The sequence below is a fragment of the Drosophila miranda genome (assembly GCF_003369915.1).
Source record: "Drosophila miranda strain MSH22 chromosome Y unlocalized genomic scaffold, D.miranda_PacBio2.1 Contig_Y3_pilon, whole genome shotgun sequence".
In the NCBI taxonomy this organism is placed as follows: Eukaryota; Metazoa; Arthropoda; class Insecta; order Diptera; family Drosophilidae; genus Drosophila; species Drosophila miranda.
Window position 1 is genome coordinate 5334044 of NW_022881625.1, and position 16420 is coordinate 5350463.

The 16420-nt window shown below is 43.5% G+C and overlaps 1 long non-coding RNA gene across 1 annotated transcript; it reads right to left on the reverse strand.

Moving 5' to 3' along the window:
• Positions 1–4293: 4293 nt before the first annotated feature.
• LOC117194493 lies at positions 4294–4569 on the reverse strand. Its single transcript, XR_004474846.1, has 2 exons — positions 4532–4569; positions 4294–4474 (listed from the first exon to the last, which is right to left on the reverse strand). It is a non-coding gene; the product is annotated as an uncharacterized LOC117194493 (long non-coding RNA).
• Between the last annotated feature and the right edge of the window lie 11851 nt (positions 4570–16420).

Below are 16420 nucleotides of genomic sequence, written 5' to 3' on the forward strand. Positions count from 1 at the left end.
AAGAAGACGAGGGTCTCGTCGCCCCGGGCATTGGCCATGCGCCACAGCAACTGGCGCTGGATGGTGCGCAGCTTGATCTTGCTGTTCCACAATCGGTGGCGCTTCGAGCCGACGGTTTCGTTGAAGCCCACGGTCTTCTCGACCAGCCAGAACACCGCGCAGCACAGCAGTTGCAGCACCAGCAGCACGACCTTGACCACAGCGGTCTCCAAGACGAGGTGGTACAAGGCCACCATGCGCTGACGGTGCTCCGGCTGCATTGTGGAGAGCACGACTGCGCCGAGGGACTCCAGCGGGGAGACCCTGGGGGAAGGGCCGTCGGAGAGCTCCTCCCACTCCGAGTCCGACTCTGTGCGCTCTATCGAGCTGAACTCGCTCTGGCTCTGACAGGTCTGGCTCTGACAGGAGCACGACTCCTCCTCTTGGTCCTCCTCGGTGGGCATCGAGTAGTCGCCCTCGTAGCGGCAGTCGGAGTACTCTTCGTCGTCGTAGTAGTCTCCGCGGCTGTCCGGAGAAGCGCCGACTGTCCAGAGGGAGTTCAACACGGCCGGTGGTCCCATCGAATCCATCTGTGGCACAGCATTGAATCTGCAGGGGAGCCGGGGTTAAGTTATGTCCTGGGGGAAAGGGGAGTCTGGGCTGCTGCCGCTCACCCATCTGAATCCCCATCGGAGTGATGGTGTGGGGGGGGGGGGGGTGAGCGTGACCTATTGGACCCATTGGGCGGGACAGCAGAGGACTGGTGTGGATTTGGCCTAGGAAGGGCATCGCATTGAGTCCATTCTTGTCGGTGGAACCTTCGGGGGGGACCTGCAGCCCCGGCTGCTGCTGCTGCTGCTGGTCGGTAAAGACGAAGGATCCCATGGATCCGAAAATACGCCGCGAGCGGGTGAATGGGGAACGTGGATTGTTAATAGTTGGATTCATCTTATTCCAGCACCTGTGAGGAAATATTCGTTCATGGGCTTTGTTTTGTATTTGTATTTTTATTTACTTTATGTTCCCTGTGCTTTCGATATTTGCTGCCGTTCTCTGTGTTGTGCCGCTCTCTCCAGATATTCGTACTGAATGATTTCCAGAGCCAGTTCTGAACGGCTCCAAGTGATAGTTCAGGGCCCACTTCGATGTTGTGTTTCGAATCACAGGTCAGGTGACGTACTTTCCCTGGGCAGAGCTGCGACTTGCAATAGTTGATCGGCTTTGTTGGTTTGGGATAGGACTTGCGATAAATACCATGCCACCACACTCCTTGGAGTGGCCGAAATGTTGGCTACCATTCTGGGATTAAGGAGTTAAGGGTTAAGGGTTAAGGAGATAGGTGGAGGGGGGGGGGGGGGGGTATATTTTTGCTTGGCTTTACATCTTCCTTAAGCCGCTGTTTTGTGTCACAGCCAACCTGTCATTTGTACATTGAATTGCTGCTCGAGAGGTCTCTTTGGAGTCCTCTGTTCCCCGTGTATTTCCCCTCATCGTCCCAGTTGAACAAAGGCAGTCGGTTCGCTCGAGGAAGATTATGAGCTAGTCACCGGTTCAATCGAAATTTTCTTCATGCTTTTCTTGAGTTTCACGCCCTCGTGGCTTTTCCCACACTTGGGACCCCACTAAGCAGAAAAGCGAAAGGAGAGAAAATCTTCACTGATGAATCGCCTGATCGGATCGGATGGGCTGTTATATACTCACAACACGTACTTATTGGCCGCATTTGCGAATCGCTGGGCTGTGAACAAGCTTGAATTGAAAGAGTGTCGGCACTTCGGTGTGCCAAAAGATATGTATCTTTACCCCTTGAATCAGCTCGTGGTGATTTTTCTGCCGTGCATTGCACTTTTGAGCTCAGGTCCTAAACGATAGTCACACACCACACACATGCACATTATTATCATTATCATCATCATTATGATAATGACTGTGAGCGAACGAATGCTGATGAAGCCTCATTGTCAATGTCGAAAGTTATGGGATTGGTTAAGGAAACCCAAGGTGGGATATGAAAAGTATTGCGTTCTGCTCTGGCATAGGATCCCAGCTTTAATATTAGGGGGATTCCCCTTCCAAGCAACGATGCGACAATCAACGGACATTGATTAACAACTGTATGTACATATGCATCTACAGTGGGTACACAGCAAGGCAGGCGCGATTAGATACAGGCCAGCGCCGAGCAGCGTAGACACCCAGTACCCTGGCACCCTCCGTGGGAAACAGAGAGCGATGAAGGGGGATCTGTGTGTGCGTATCCAATGAATTAATATTTCATTCTAGAACGCAGTTTTCTGCGTTAGTTGGGCACACACACACATAGTACATATATGCTGGCAGCGTTCCCATTCAATCTACTCGACGGCTGATGCACGCCAGTAGCCCCCGCTGGAAACTTCCGCAGATTCTGGAACGCAGAGGATGCGGGCTATCGGCGACAGGGGAATACTACTAAGCAGAAAGAGAAGGCGAGTTCATATTATTGCCAATTTAATGCAAGAAAAATAAAGAGAGTGGAGTGGGCGATGCCAAAGGCAGAAGAAAGAAAGGCCGTAAACCAAAAGAAGAAGGCCTGTCTCGCTCTCTCTCGTGGGAATTGACTTTGAATTTCGAATATTTCGGTATCTATTTTCATTGCGGCCAAAAACGGAGAGACGATTCCGTGTATTGCGATGCCAGCATCAACGAAAAATAGATGCCCAAATGGAAGTGCAAACATCTCTGAGGGGAGGGGTGGAGTGTCGGGCGTGTGGCCGTGTGTCTTCTGTCAGTGTGTGATTGGATACTGCTTGCTGCTTTCTGCTCGATGGCTGCCCCTAGAGCACGAGGTGCAGGCGTATCTGGAACACCAGCTGCTCGACGGTCTTCTTCAGGAGCGCCGCCAGGGACAGGATGAATCCCAGGAGGCTGAGGGAGAACAGCCAGGGCGTGGTCATGAGCACGGCAAAGACGAGACGTTCATGGGCTTTGTTTTGTATTTGTATTTTTATTTACTTTATGTTCCCTGTGCTTTCGATATTTGCTGCCGTTCTCTGTGTTGTGCCGCTCTCTCCAGATATTCGTACTGAATGATTTCCAGAGCCAGTTCTGAACGGCTCCAAGTGATAGTTCAGGGCCCACTTCGATGTTGTGTTTCGAATCACAGGTCAGGTGACGTACTTTCCCTGGGCAGAGCTGCGACTTGCAATAGTTGATCGGCTTTGTTGGTTTTGGTTAGGACTTGCGATAAATACCATGCCACCACACTCCTTGGTGTGGCCGAAATGTTGGCTACCATTCTGGGATTAAGGAGTTAAGGGTTAAGGGTTACGGAGAGTGGTGTAGGGGGGGGTATATTTTTTCTTGGCTTTACATCTTCCTTAAGCCGCTGTTTTGTGTCACAGCCAACCTGTCATTTGTACATTGAATTGCTGCTCGAGAGGTCTCTTTGGAGTCCTCTGTTCCCCGTGTACAAATTTACATAAAACCACAGGAAGCACTTAGGATTAATAGGGGGCACTCATCCCCCTCTACTCCCTCTCCCCCTTTTGGTGGTGTCATGGGTTAAGCATTTGCTGTGTTCGGCATTCAATTTGTGGCTTGATTTCTTACCTTTTATTATGCGCTATACGGCTGTAATCCATGTAGGACATGCACTTTGTTTATCCATTCAAAGGCGCTAAAGAGGGTAGTCCTGTAATCCAAAAGGGCATCCAGTATATCCAGAGCGAAGGTTAATCCATTCGATGGAGCGATCAAGCAGACCAGCCAGGCGGTTGACCAGAAGCTTACCGAGGCTTAAAATTTCCAAGAGGCCGCCAGCCGGCAAGTGTCATTGCAGTCCCTCCAGTCGACTCCACTCCAGTCCAGTTTTTTCCCAAACTGTGCGACGTGAATAACTTTGATGATTTCTTGGCCCAAAGGCGCCCACAAAATATAAATACTCCTCCCTTTTTTGTCAAGTTTATTTTCAGTCGTTACATTTACGAATAACAGGCGAGTTTTTCTACTCAAATCAAATATTAAAATTAAAAAACGAAACAGTTATTGGTTGATGTCCTTCAGCTTCTCTGGATCAGTCTACTCAAGCCAAATCAAATATTAAAATTAAAAAATGAAACAGTTATTGGTTGATGTCCTTCAGCTTCTCTGCATCCGTCTTGGCGGCCCACAAGCGGCACCCAATTTTTTTATAGTCATCGCTGCACATGACTATCGCCCTCAAATACTCGGCCGGCACCCCAGTTTCCTCTGATAGTCTTAACACGGTCACTTTTTTTTTCCTTAAAAACGGCAGCAATTTTTTGCATTGTCTTCGAATTCCTTGTAACCATACCTCTTATTGCTGTGTAATGTTGGTTCATTACGTGGTTTCCCAAGGTGCTCAACCTGCCAATCATTTTGCCGCATAGTTTGCACTTGCTGCCATGCACGGGGGGCGAAGCCTTAGGGGAAATCGGTGTTTTCAAATTGTCCTTTCCACTTTCAGTACTAAAAATGTCTTCAGTAAACATGTCTGGAGAATTAAGAAGTTATTATATGTATTTTTTTAAAATTTTACTTATTTACTTACTTAAGTCCGGATCCTCCCGAACCTCCTGCTCCTGCTTCTCCTCCACGTGGTGCACTGGCTCAGACGAATCATATATTTCATCAGAAATATTACACTCCATATCATTGACTGTATAATCAGAAATATTGTGAATATTGTCAGAAATGTTGTCAATATTCTCCTCAATATCGTGAGTTGTGGCCGACTCCTCCTTATGACCGTGCATATTGTTGTCCATATCCTCAATATCCTGAGTTGTGGCCGACTCCTCCGTATCACCGTGCATATTGTCAATATCCTCAATATCGTGAGTTGTGGCCGACTCCTCCGTATGACCGTTCATATTGTTGTCAATATCCTCAATATCCTGAGTTGTGGCCGACTCCTCCGTATCACCGTGCATATTGTCAATATCCTCAATAACCTGAGTTATGGCCGACTCCTCCGTATCACCGTTCATATTGTTGTCAATATCCTCAATATCCTGAGATATCATCAGAACAGAAATATTCTGCACTGGAGTAACAGGCTCAGCATACTTCGCGTGCGTCGTCCCCGCTGAATGGAATACATTATTAGAAGAATATAATATAAATGTAACCAATTTACTTACCCTTACGTTGATGGTCCAGAAAAAAAAGTACAAATTAATCACTCCTGCTGCACTTATGTCGCAAACTTGGGCTCCACCGAACGACAACGTCATGTTGGCAATTTCCTGTGCTTTCGGGCTTTGCACTTTCCGGCCTTGCAGATGGTCCCAGTATATCCCGCATAATACATTAACAAGGGCACTGTCCACCCCGTCAATTCTTACACCTCCCAAATTAATGTACATCTTTGTCTTATTTTGTGTTCTTTATTTATGTTTTAAATAACGGGGCATGTATGGTTTTGGTATTTACTCATCGATAGTATTATAAGAAATACCAATGTACTCGATATGCCAACACACATTTATTCGAATACGACGATCAAGAAGGAAGAACGTTTACAGATATTTTGTTGCTATACGATACGGACCGATAAATATCACATAATTCCGCGTCTAGTTTCCTGATTTCAACATGTATAAAAATAAAAATAAAATAATTGTAAGGCAACATATATTAACCCTAACCGATCGAGATATTATACTGCAATTAGTTTTATGCGATATTATACTGCGATATGATACTGCGATAGGTTTTATGCGATATTATACTGCGATAAGTCTGAGGCGAGTTATTCGACGATCGACAAAATTAGAGAAAAGAGTGAAATAAGTTAATAAGAGTAACCCAAGAACCGCGCCAAGATGGATAAAAAGATAGATTCAGAAATGCATAAATTGTCGTGTCTCGATGAGGACATAAAGGAACTCAATCTGTTCGAGCCGTATCAGGACATAGAGGAAGATATGTTCGAGCCGTCGCAATTGTCGTGTTTCGATGAGGACGTAAATGAACTCAATCTGTTGGAGCCGTCGCAATTGTCGTGTTTCGATGAGGACATAAATGAACTCAATCTGTTCGAGCCGTATCAGGACAAAGAGGCAGAGGAACATCTGCCGTGTGGACCGCTGGACCGGCTGGTTAGTACATTGCCTATGGATGTTGACGACGACGACACTGAAGGTGAGTAGATTGTGGCAATTACATTGGAGCAGGTGAATCAGACTTTTCTTCCTCAAGGTATCGTCGGTAACGATGATCTGGTCAACGATATTGGTCGCCTTCAAGCGAGCAATGAATGGCACAAAGGTACAGGCCCCCGAAAATCTGGTAACGGACGCATTGGAAGAACTGAAAATGCAAGGAAACATAATGAATGGACGCATTTACATGACTGTAAATTTACAGAAACTAAGCGACTCAGAATTTTCCATTTACATGGATGAGTATTACATGCCGTGGTACCAATATGCAAAAAAAGGACCGGTTGTAAAGTGCCCTGTAGCTTTGAGGAAATTCACTCGGGGAATAGGATAGCTTCTCGGCAGACCAAAATTCAGGTACATCTGTGCGTCCTAACAGCACTGGGGGACCTAATACAGCACCTAATAACCACAAGCCTCGAATCTCACTTGGTTGCACCACAGCAACCACCGACCCCCCATCTGACTGACAACGCATCTCTGGATCACCTCTTAGGGCTCTCCGGAGCAAATGAGGATATGGGATCCCCGCAACCACGGCGATCAATAGCTAGGTCCATTGGCACAGACTTGGCTCAAAGGCCAGATAAAGTTGGTCACATTATGAGTAATTGGAAACTTCGGTTCAATGGAGCTTCTGATGGTCTAAATGTGGACAGCTTTATTTATCGAGTGGAGGCCCTGACCCATCAAACCCTTGACGGGAATTTCGCCCTGTTATGCGGAAACGCAAACACCTTGTTTGAAGGCAAAGTTTCCGACTTTTACTGGCGGTACCACAAGACCGTTGTTGTGGTGCGATGCTTCCATCGCCTTTGCATGGCTTTGAGAAAGCATTTCAGGGACCCTCGGACAGACGTTGATATTAGACAAATGATAAGAGACAGGAAACATAAAGAAAAGGGGTCATAAAGAATAGAGGAAGATGGCAGATTATGACCAAGGAAGGGTGGGCGTGGTCCTTCATTCCAGCTGAGGACGACTTTTGATCCGTTCGTGTCGCGTGCGTGTGCATATGTGTGAGTGAAGTCTAATGGCCAAAAGTTTTGTTTCTCTCCGGTTCTGGAATTGTACTTGTACTTGTACATGATAAGTTTCTTGCACGCTCTTTTAATATAAAAACAAATATCGTAGGTCTCAGAATAGACAAATAAAAAGAACACCACCCTTTTGCCGACGAGACAGTAGCCGGAATGATAGCGTGCTGGTCCACCTCTGAGGAAAACATCAGTCCTACTAACCGTTGTCCACTACACGGTACATAAATGGAAAATTCTTGCAGTCGCTGCAATCCCAATTAACGGGAATGAAATTCATTATTTGGATTTCCACATTTGTCCCGCTGTGCGTCCTAACAGCACTGGGGGTGGAGGAAAAAGAAAAATAAACGCGCCACCTATAGGTCAAGGATCGTATCTGAGGAAAGAGTAATGGAAGTTGACAGTTGAAGGGTCGAGCAGAGAAAGTAGGGTCCGAGTGTCGAGGCAGAATAGCATTCGCTCTTTTTCGTCTTGGACACGGAGCCAACTGGTAGCTTCTAGTGAAGCTCAGGAAGTAGGTACGTTGATCAACCTAGCGGTTTAAAGTGAAGTGTGAAGAGTAAAGGAAAATTTTTTGCTTAGATTCGGAAAAGTGCGCGAGCTTGCTAAAAAGAGAAAGAAAAGCAGTCAGCAAAGAAATTCCACTGCTAAATTGGGGCAGATCCGCGGGTAAGTGGAGGAGAGCTTTGCAGCGCCGCAGCAGTACATTTATTCAAGCAGTCGGAACTTTTGCTACCCCTTAGGTTTGGCGCCCCAGCCTCAGTTAAATCTCAAGGCAATGAGCACCGCTTCAACATAAATCCACCTGGCAAGGGGAAGGCACAGCAGAGGGGAACCCTAAACAAGGGGAAGCTAGAGCACAGCAGAGGCGATAATAATTCGGCTAGGGCTGGCCTACCCGAATCTCAGTGTACAAAGCAGAAGGGAACGACAAACAAGGGGAAGCTAGAGCGAAACAGAGACGAGAATAATTCGACCAAGGCTGGCCTAACTAGCTGAGGAAAGAGACAGTTGCCGTTGGGAAGCAGCACGTCGCGTATCGCGAGCAGATCAAAAGAAAACGAAAACCAATTTTCGATTATACTTTTTTTGTAAACGGAAGAACCCTTCGTCTCAGTGCCGCAGTGTCATAGAACTCCAGTGGTTGAACCGAAACCGAAAAGCCAGAGCGAGTTAACGGAAAGGTAGCGGGATCGGCTCAAATTTTCGGTCGAACGCAGAAGGAGAGAGAGTGCGAGTGGACGGGAAAGGAGAAAAGAATAGGAAGAGGAAGTAGAGCAAATGAGTAAAAATAATGAATTTATAATAAGCTAAAGATAAAAACAAAAAAAAAAACGAGGGGGAACGTTGTGAGTTGCTGCGCAGACCGCAACTCTACATTTATACCCGATACTTCAGTATGGCTCTCCTCCGGCAGCCGCCGCTAATATTGAACGACACGACAAAGAATGCGTGCGAGAGAGACAGAAATCAGTCTGAGCGTGACGTCGGGCGCTGCGTAGCCACTGCAAATTGATTTGTTCCTTTTGGCTATAAAAATAATGTGATCTGATCCAGATTCAGCAATCTGATAGATATGGTCGTTATCTATGATTCTGCGTTTTTAGTTTTCTCGAATGTGCAATATTGTGGATGCAACAGATTTTCGTTCTTTGTGGGGGCGGAAGGGGGTGGGGCGAAATTCTGAGATATACGTTTTATAGTGAGATCTAACAGAAGTGCGGATACCAAATTTGGTTACTCTAGCCTTAATAGTCTCTGAGATTTGTGGATGCCCCAGATTTTCGTCCTTTGCGGGGGCGGAAGGGGGTGTGGCGAAATTTGGACACGAAACGGTCAAGGTCCGATATCACAGGAGTGTGGATACCAAATTTGGTTTCTATGGCTCTTATAGGTTCTGAGATACTTGAACTCATATTTTGCAATTGGCAAAACAGACCATGAAACCTGTGTGTTAGAGAGAGACAGAGCGAGAAAGAATGAAATTGTTTTCTTGATTCTGGCTATAATAATTATACGATCTGGTTCAGATTTTACACCCTAGAACACCCAAGTCATCCTCTACGATTCTGCGTTTTTGGTTTTATCGTATCTTTAAAAATGTGGATGCCACAGATTTTCGTCCTTTGTGGGGCGGAAGTGGGCGGGGCGAAGTTTTTAAATATTTTTGTAGCAGTGACATATCACAGAAGTCTGGATCCAAAACATCGTTGCTCTAACTCTTATAGTCTTTGAGCACTAGGCGCTGAAGGGGACGGACAGACGGACGGACGGACAGACGGACAGACGGACGGACGGACAGACAGACATTGCTCAATCGACTCGGCTATTGATGCTGATCAAGAATATATATACTTTATGGGGTCGGAAAGGATTCCTTCTGGACGTTACACACATCCACTTTTACCACAAATCTAATATACCCAAATACTCATTTTGAGTATCGGGTATAAAAAAAAACATTAATTATTAATTCCACTGCAAAGGGATAAGGGGGATTTCGGTGTGCTCTCCTAGGGCGAGTGTGAGTGCAAGTGCCAGTTTACACATACAGGTACAACAAAAAAAAAAAAAATAAAAAAATAAAAACTCTTGATCCCTCACGAAGATTTATCAGCTGGCATCGAGAAAGCGCTTTCGCCGATGGACCGCAACACTACAAAAGAAACAGTGAGTAAATAAAACCATTAAGCGAAGTCATTTTAATAATCGGTTCTGCCGATGATGACAATTGGCTAAATCATACTTGTTCTATTGGGGAGAAACGAAAAAGAAATGCGGTTAATTTGTAAGTCTGTCGAGCCGTCAATCGAGCGTTTAAGTTTGAGAGAGGGGATCAGCTGCTGACGCAGCAAGGCCAATCTTTGAGTTTCGAAGGAGTTAACCGGTGGCCACATCTATCGTAGAGCTAAAATATCGGAAATCAGTAAATTTTATGAGCTATCTTATCGAAAAAAAAATATATTTTTTGTTATCAATTATCAAATTTAAAACTATATCCTTACGTCTTACATCTTTATTATAAAATGGCTACTATCTACTTCATTAGCTCAACATTGAGAATCGCGACGTCGGTTGTTTATCAACATGGGGTTAGATAGATCAGACGATGAAACGGAGGCTGCGCCTCCAAAGTGCACTTTATGTTTGAAGGAACTAGCTGAGCGGATGAATATGTGACAAAGTGCAACCATGAGTTTCACAAGTCCTGTATAAAGACCCATTTTATGGCAATAAACACTTGCCCAACTTGTCAAACTCAGTACATCGCCACAAAGTCTTTTCAACCCGTTCAGTTACCTTCAAGAACGCGTTCGGGGCAAGGAACCTCAGAAGATGGGAATGCGAGGGCACAACTCAAAGATCAACCTTTAACAAGTTCGAGCAGCATGACCGCACAGATAAACGCAGCGGTTATGAAAATGCAAAACGAACTATTGTCACAGTTGACAGAGAAGATGGCAAACCTAATAACCACAAGCCTCGAATCTCACTTGGTTGCACCACAGAAACCACCGACCCCCCATCTGACTGACAACGCATCCCTGGATCACCTCTTAGGGCTCTCCGGAGCAAATGAGGATATGGGATCCCCGCAACCATGGCGATCAATAGCTAGGTCCATTGGCACAGACTTGGCTCAAAGGCCAGATAAAGTTGGTCACATTATGAGTAATTGGAAACTTCGGTTCAATGGAGCTTCTGATGGTCTAAATGTGGACAGCTTTATTTATCGAGTGGAGGCCCTGACCCATCAAACCCTTGACGGGAATTTCGCCCTGTTATGCGGAAACGCAAACACCTTGTTTGAAGGCAAAGCTTCCGACTTTTACTGGCGGTACCACAAGACCGTTGTTGTGGTGCGATGCTTCCATCGCCTTTGCATGGCTTTGAGAAAGCATTTCAGGGACCCTCGGACAGACGTTGATATTAGACAAATGATAAGAGACAGGAAACATAAAGAAAAGGGGTCATAAAGAATAGAGGAAGATGGCAGATTATGACCAAGGAAGGGTGGGCGTGGTCCTTCATTCCAGCTGAGGACGACTTTTGATCCGTTCGTGTCGCGTGCGTGTGCATATGTGTGAGTGAAGTCTAATGGCCAAAAGTTTTGTTTCTCTCCGGTTCTGGAATTGTACTTGTACTTTTACATGATAAGTTTCTTGCACGCTCTTTTAATATAAAAACAAATATCGTAGGTCTCAGAATAGACAAATAAAAAGAACCCCACCCTTTTGCCGACGAGACAGTAGCCGGAATGATAGCGTGCTGGTCCACCTCTGAGGAAAACATCAGTCCTACTAACCGTTGTCCACTACACGGTACATAAATGGAAAATTCTTGCAGTCGCTGCAATCCCAATTAACGGGAATGAAATTCATTATTTGGATTTCCACATTTGTCCCGTTTCCAAAACATCTGCACTAGGCAGAAATGCGGTCAAGGAAGGACTCGATTTAGTATTGAGGGAGGTTGAGAGTGGGGGCTTGTCAAGTCAACTGTTGGCAGTTGGATCCGACCACTGCTTGGCAAATTTCATGCCGTGCAAAAGTGTAAGGGGAAAATTCCCCATATTGTGGGATCTGCCCCACCTCAAAACGGTTATCCTAAAAAATGATATACATGAGGATGTGTTGTTGTCAAATATGTACGTCAAGGAATACAGGAAAGAAAATAACAAGAGTATCTTTGAGGCTACGAAGTCGGTAGACAACTTGCCCGACTACCTAATGTCTGATAAAGTTAAAGAAATCATTAAAAATGAAATAATGAACTTATTACGCGCTGTTGAAAAACATTTCGAATTTAGAAACGAGCCAATATGTTTTAACAACATGAACAGCAATACCTTCGAGGAACGTGGCAAGCATTTATCAACAATTTTTATAAACATAATGAAAGTATCGTTTAAAGAAGATTTCAACAGAAACCCAGTATATTATGCTACAACTGTAGTGTTCATGGCTCTCCAAATAATGGACCGAAAAATTAAATTATTAAATAAGACGTTAGAAAATATTTTGTAGTATGTAGTATAATTATATTAATTTTAATAATAATAACAATAATAATAATAATAATAATTTGTTTTTTATTTTTTTTATTTTATGTAGTATGTTTTATACATGTACTATACATATTAATGTATTTTCAGCTGTAGAATGTAGAATATTTTCAGCCTGTACTAGATTTTCAGCTGTAGAATGTAGAATATTTCAGCCTGTACAAGATTTTCAGCTGTAGAATGTAGAAAATTTTCAGCCTGTACAAGATTTTCAGCTGTAGAATGTAGAATATTTCAGCCTGTACAAGATTTTCAGCTGTAGAAGCCTGTACAAGATTTTCAGCTGTAGAATGTAGAATATTTTCAGCCTGTACAAGATTTTCAGCTGTAGAATGTAGAATATTTCAGCCTGTACAAGATTTTCAGCTGTAGAAGCCTGTACAAGATTTTTAGCTGTGGTGTTCAATTTTTGTTTGTTGTTTGATTGATTTTTGAATTGATTGTTGTTGTTTGATTGATTTTGTTGTTATGAAGGCTTGATCCACCGGTGACCAGGGACGCAGGATGGCTCTAAGCTATAGTATTTATTGTACGAGTAATAATCAACTAGCACAGCACTAGCATTTAACCCGTATTCAGAGCAGACTGTAAGTTTAAGTTAGTCTGAAATTGTTTTTATTAACATACGAATAATGAAATTGAACAAAACCCTTAATAATTTGTTGTCAGTAAGTAAGTAGTATATAATGGTTATATAGACAGTAAATATTGTATAAACGAATATCTTTACTGTATGTACCATTTTGTACCAGAGTAAATATTTTGTAATTGCAAATGTTAGACTTATGCATTCTTGAATTTTCATTTCTTTTTCTTTTCGTTATAATAGTTTTATTATCTTTAATTGGTTTTCTGTTTTCGTTTTGTTTTTTTTTTTTTTGCATTTGATATGATTCGGTTCAAAATGTGTGTGTTGTTTACGCACATATTATGGTTAATGGTTCTTAATCTTGTTCGTTACTCTTTTATTACCCTTTTTTTATATCTTTTGTTTTATAAATTAATCTTTAGCTAAGCTGAGGAGCGTAGCGTATCGGATCAAATCAATCAAAAGTTGATGGGTCTAAGGGGATAGCTAACGAGGCAGTCAATGGCAATGGCAATGGAAATCCAAATGGAAATTTATGCAAACCATGCGGCAAAACTAAAAAAAAAAAACTAAACTAAAAAAGCAGAATCATAGACGAGGGGGAACGTTGTGAGTATGGCTCTCCTCCGGCAGACGCCTCTACAGAAAATCAGTCTGAGCGTGACGTCGGGCGCTGCGTAGCCACTGCAAATTGATTTGTTCCTTTTGGCTATACAAATTATCTGATCTAAACCAGATTCAGCAATCTGATAGATATGGTCGTTATCTATGATTCTGCGTTTTTAGTTTTCTCGAATGTGCAATATTGTGGATCCAACAGATTTTCGTCCTTTGTGGGGGCGGAAGGGGGTGGGGCGAAATTCTGAGATAAACGTTTTATAGTAAGATCTAACAGAAGTGCGGATACCAAATTTGGTTACTCTAGCCTTAATAGTCTCTGAGATTTGTGGATGCCACAGATTTTCCTTTGCGTGGGCGGAAGGGGGTGTGGCGAATTTTTGACACGAAACGGTCAAGGTCCGATATCACAGGAGTGTGGATACCAAATTTGGTTGCTCTAGCTCTTAAGGGTTCTGAGATCCTTGAACTCATATTTTGCAATTGGCAAAACCGACCATGAAACCTGTGTGTTAGAGAGAGCCAGAGCGAGAAAGAATGAAATTGTTTTCTTGATTCTGGCTATAATAATTATACGATCTGGTTCAGATTTGCACTCTAGAACATATAGTCATCCTCTACGATTCTGCGTTTTTGGTTTTCTCGTATCTTTAAAATTGTGGATGCCACAGACGGACAGACGGACGGACGGACAGACGGACAGACGGACGGACGGACAGACAGACATGGCTCAATCGACTCGGCTATTGATGCTGATCAAGAATATATATACTTTATGGGGTCGGATTCTCATTGTGAGTATCGGGTATATAAAAAAACATACCTATTAATTCCACTGCAAAGGGGTAAGGGGGATTTCGTTGTGCTCTCCTAGGGCGAGTGTGAGTGCAAGTGCCAGCTTACACATACAGGTACAACAACAAAAAAAAAAAAATAAATAAAAACTCTTGATCCCTCACGAAGATTTATCAGCTGGCATCGAGAAAGCGCTTTCGCCGATGGACCGCAACACTACAAAAGAAACAGTGAGTAAATAAAACCATTAAGCGAAGTCATTTTAATAATCGGTTCTGCCGATGATGACAATTGGCTAAATCACACTTGTTCTATTGGGGAGAAACGAAAAAGAAATGCGGTTAATTTGTAAGTCTGTCGAGCCGTCAATCGAGCGTTTAAGTTTGAGAGAGGGGATCAGCTGCTGACGCAGCAAGGCCAATCTTTGAGTTTCGAAGAATAAAAATAAAACCAAGTTTAAGCGCAGGGGAGTTAAGTTAAGGGAAATTGAAAATATTTGGAGAGGGTAAACTAAGTGCTAGTAATGTATTTAAATTTTAGCTATTAATGAATAAACTTATAATGTCTCCTTAAACGTTGATCTTGATTTCCGATACCCAGCCCCTGTAGTAGCGAGCCCTAAAGAAAAGGGGTCATAAAGAATAGAGGAAGATGGCAGATTATGACCAAGGAAGGGTGGGCGTGGTCCTTCATTCCAGTTGAGGACGACTTTTGATCCGTTCGTGTCGCGTGCGTGTGCATATGTGTGAGTGAAGTCTAATGGCCAAAAGTTTTGTTTCTCTCCGGTTCTGGAATTGTACTTGTACATGTCGTTAAAATTCTTGCACGCTCTTTTAATATAAAAACAAATATCGTAGGTCTCAGAATAGGCAAATAAAAAGAACACCACCCTTTTGCCGACGAGACAGTAGCCGGAATGATAGTGTGCTGGTCGACCTCTGAGGAAAACATCAGTCCTACTAACCGTTGTCCACTTCAACAATGATAATAATAAACATTTTTATATTTGGCGCCCAACGTGGGGCCACAACGTAGATGTACTAACGTACATTATACGAGTGTGGCTCACTTTTCATTACTGATGGCCAACTAATTTCCTTTCATATTTCACGATCAACCTTTCAGATCAAAGAAATCAGTGACGGTTTTGTGCACTGCTTAGTGTCACCAAAGCAGAGTGGCTGAACTTATTCCTTATTTCCTTCTTATTTCATTCCCTAATCAAGCATTGGACTCCAGGGGGAGGCCTCTTAGTGACTTTTACCTGACCATGACGGATGTGGGTTTGAATGATCTAACTATTTTCAATGAATTTTGGCAGCTATGTGAAGTGATACGGAAAACAGCGGAATTGGCTCTAAGGAGTTAACCGGTCACATCTATCGTAGAGCTAAAATATCGGAAATCAGTAAATTTTATGAGCTATCTTATCGAAAAAAAAATATATTTTTTGTTATCAATTATCAAATTTAAAACTATATCCTTACGTCTTACATCTTTATTATAAAATTACTACTATCTACTTCATTAGCTCAACATTGAGAATCGCGACGTCGGTTGTTTATCAACATGGGGTTAGATAGATCAGACGATGAAACGGAGGCTGCGCCTCCAAAGTGCACTTTATGTTTGAAGGAACTAGCTGAGCGGATAAATATGTGACAAAGTGCAACCATGAGTTTCACAAGTCCTGTATAAAGACCCATTTTATGGCAATAAACACTTGCCCAACTTGTCAAACTCAGTGCATCGCCACAAAGTCTTTTCAACCCGTTCAGTTACCTTCAAGAACGCGTTCGGGGCAAGGAACCTCAGAAGATGGGAATGCGAGGGCACAACTCAAAGATCAACCTTCAACAAGCTCGAGCAGCATGACCGCACAGATAAACGCAGCGGTTATGAAAATGCAAAACGAACTATTGTCACAGTTGACAGAGAAGATGGCAAGCCACAAGCCTCGAATCTCACTTGGTTGCACCACAGCAACCACCGACCGCCCATCTGACTGACAACGCATCTCTGGATCACCTCTTAGGGCTCTCCGGAGCAAATGAGGATATGGGATCCCCGCAACCACGGCGATCAATAGCTAGGTCCATTGGCACAGACTTGGCTCAAAGGCCAGATAAAGTTGGTCACATTATGAGTAATTGGAAACTTCGGTTCA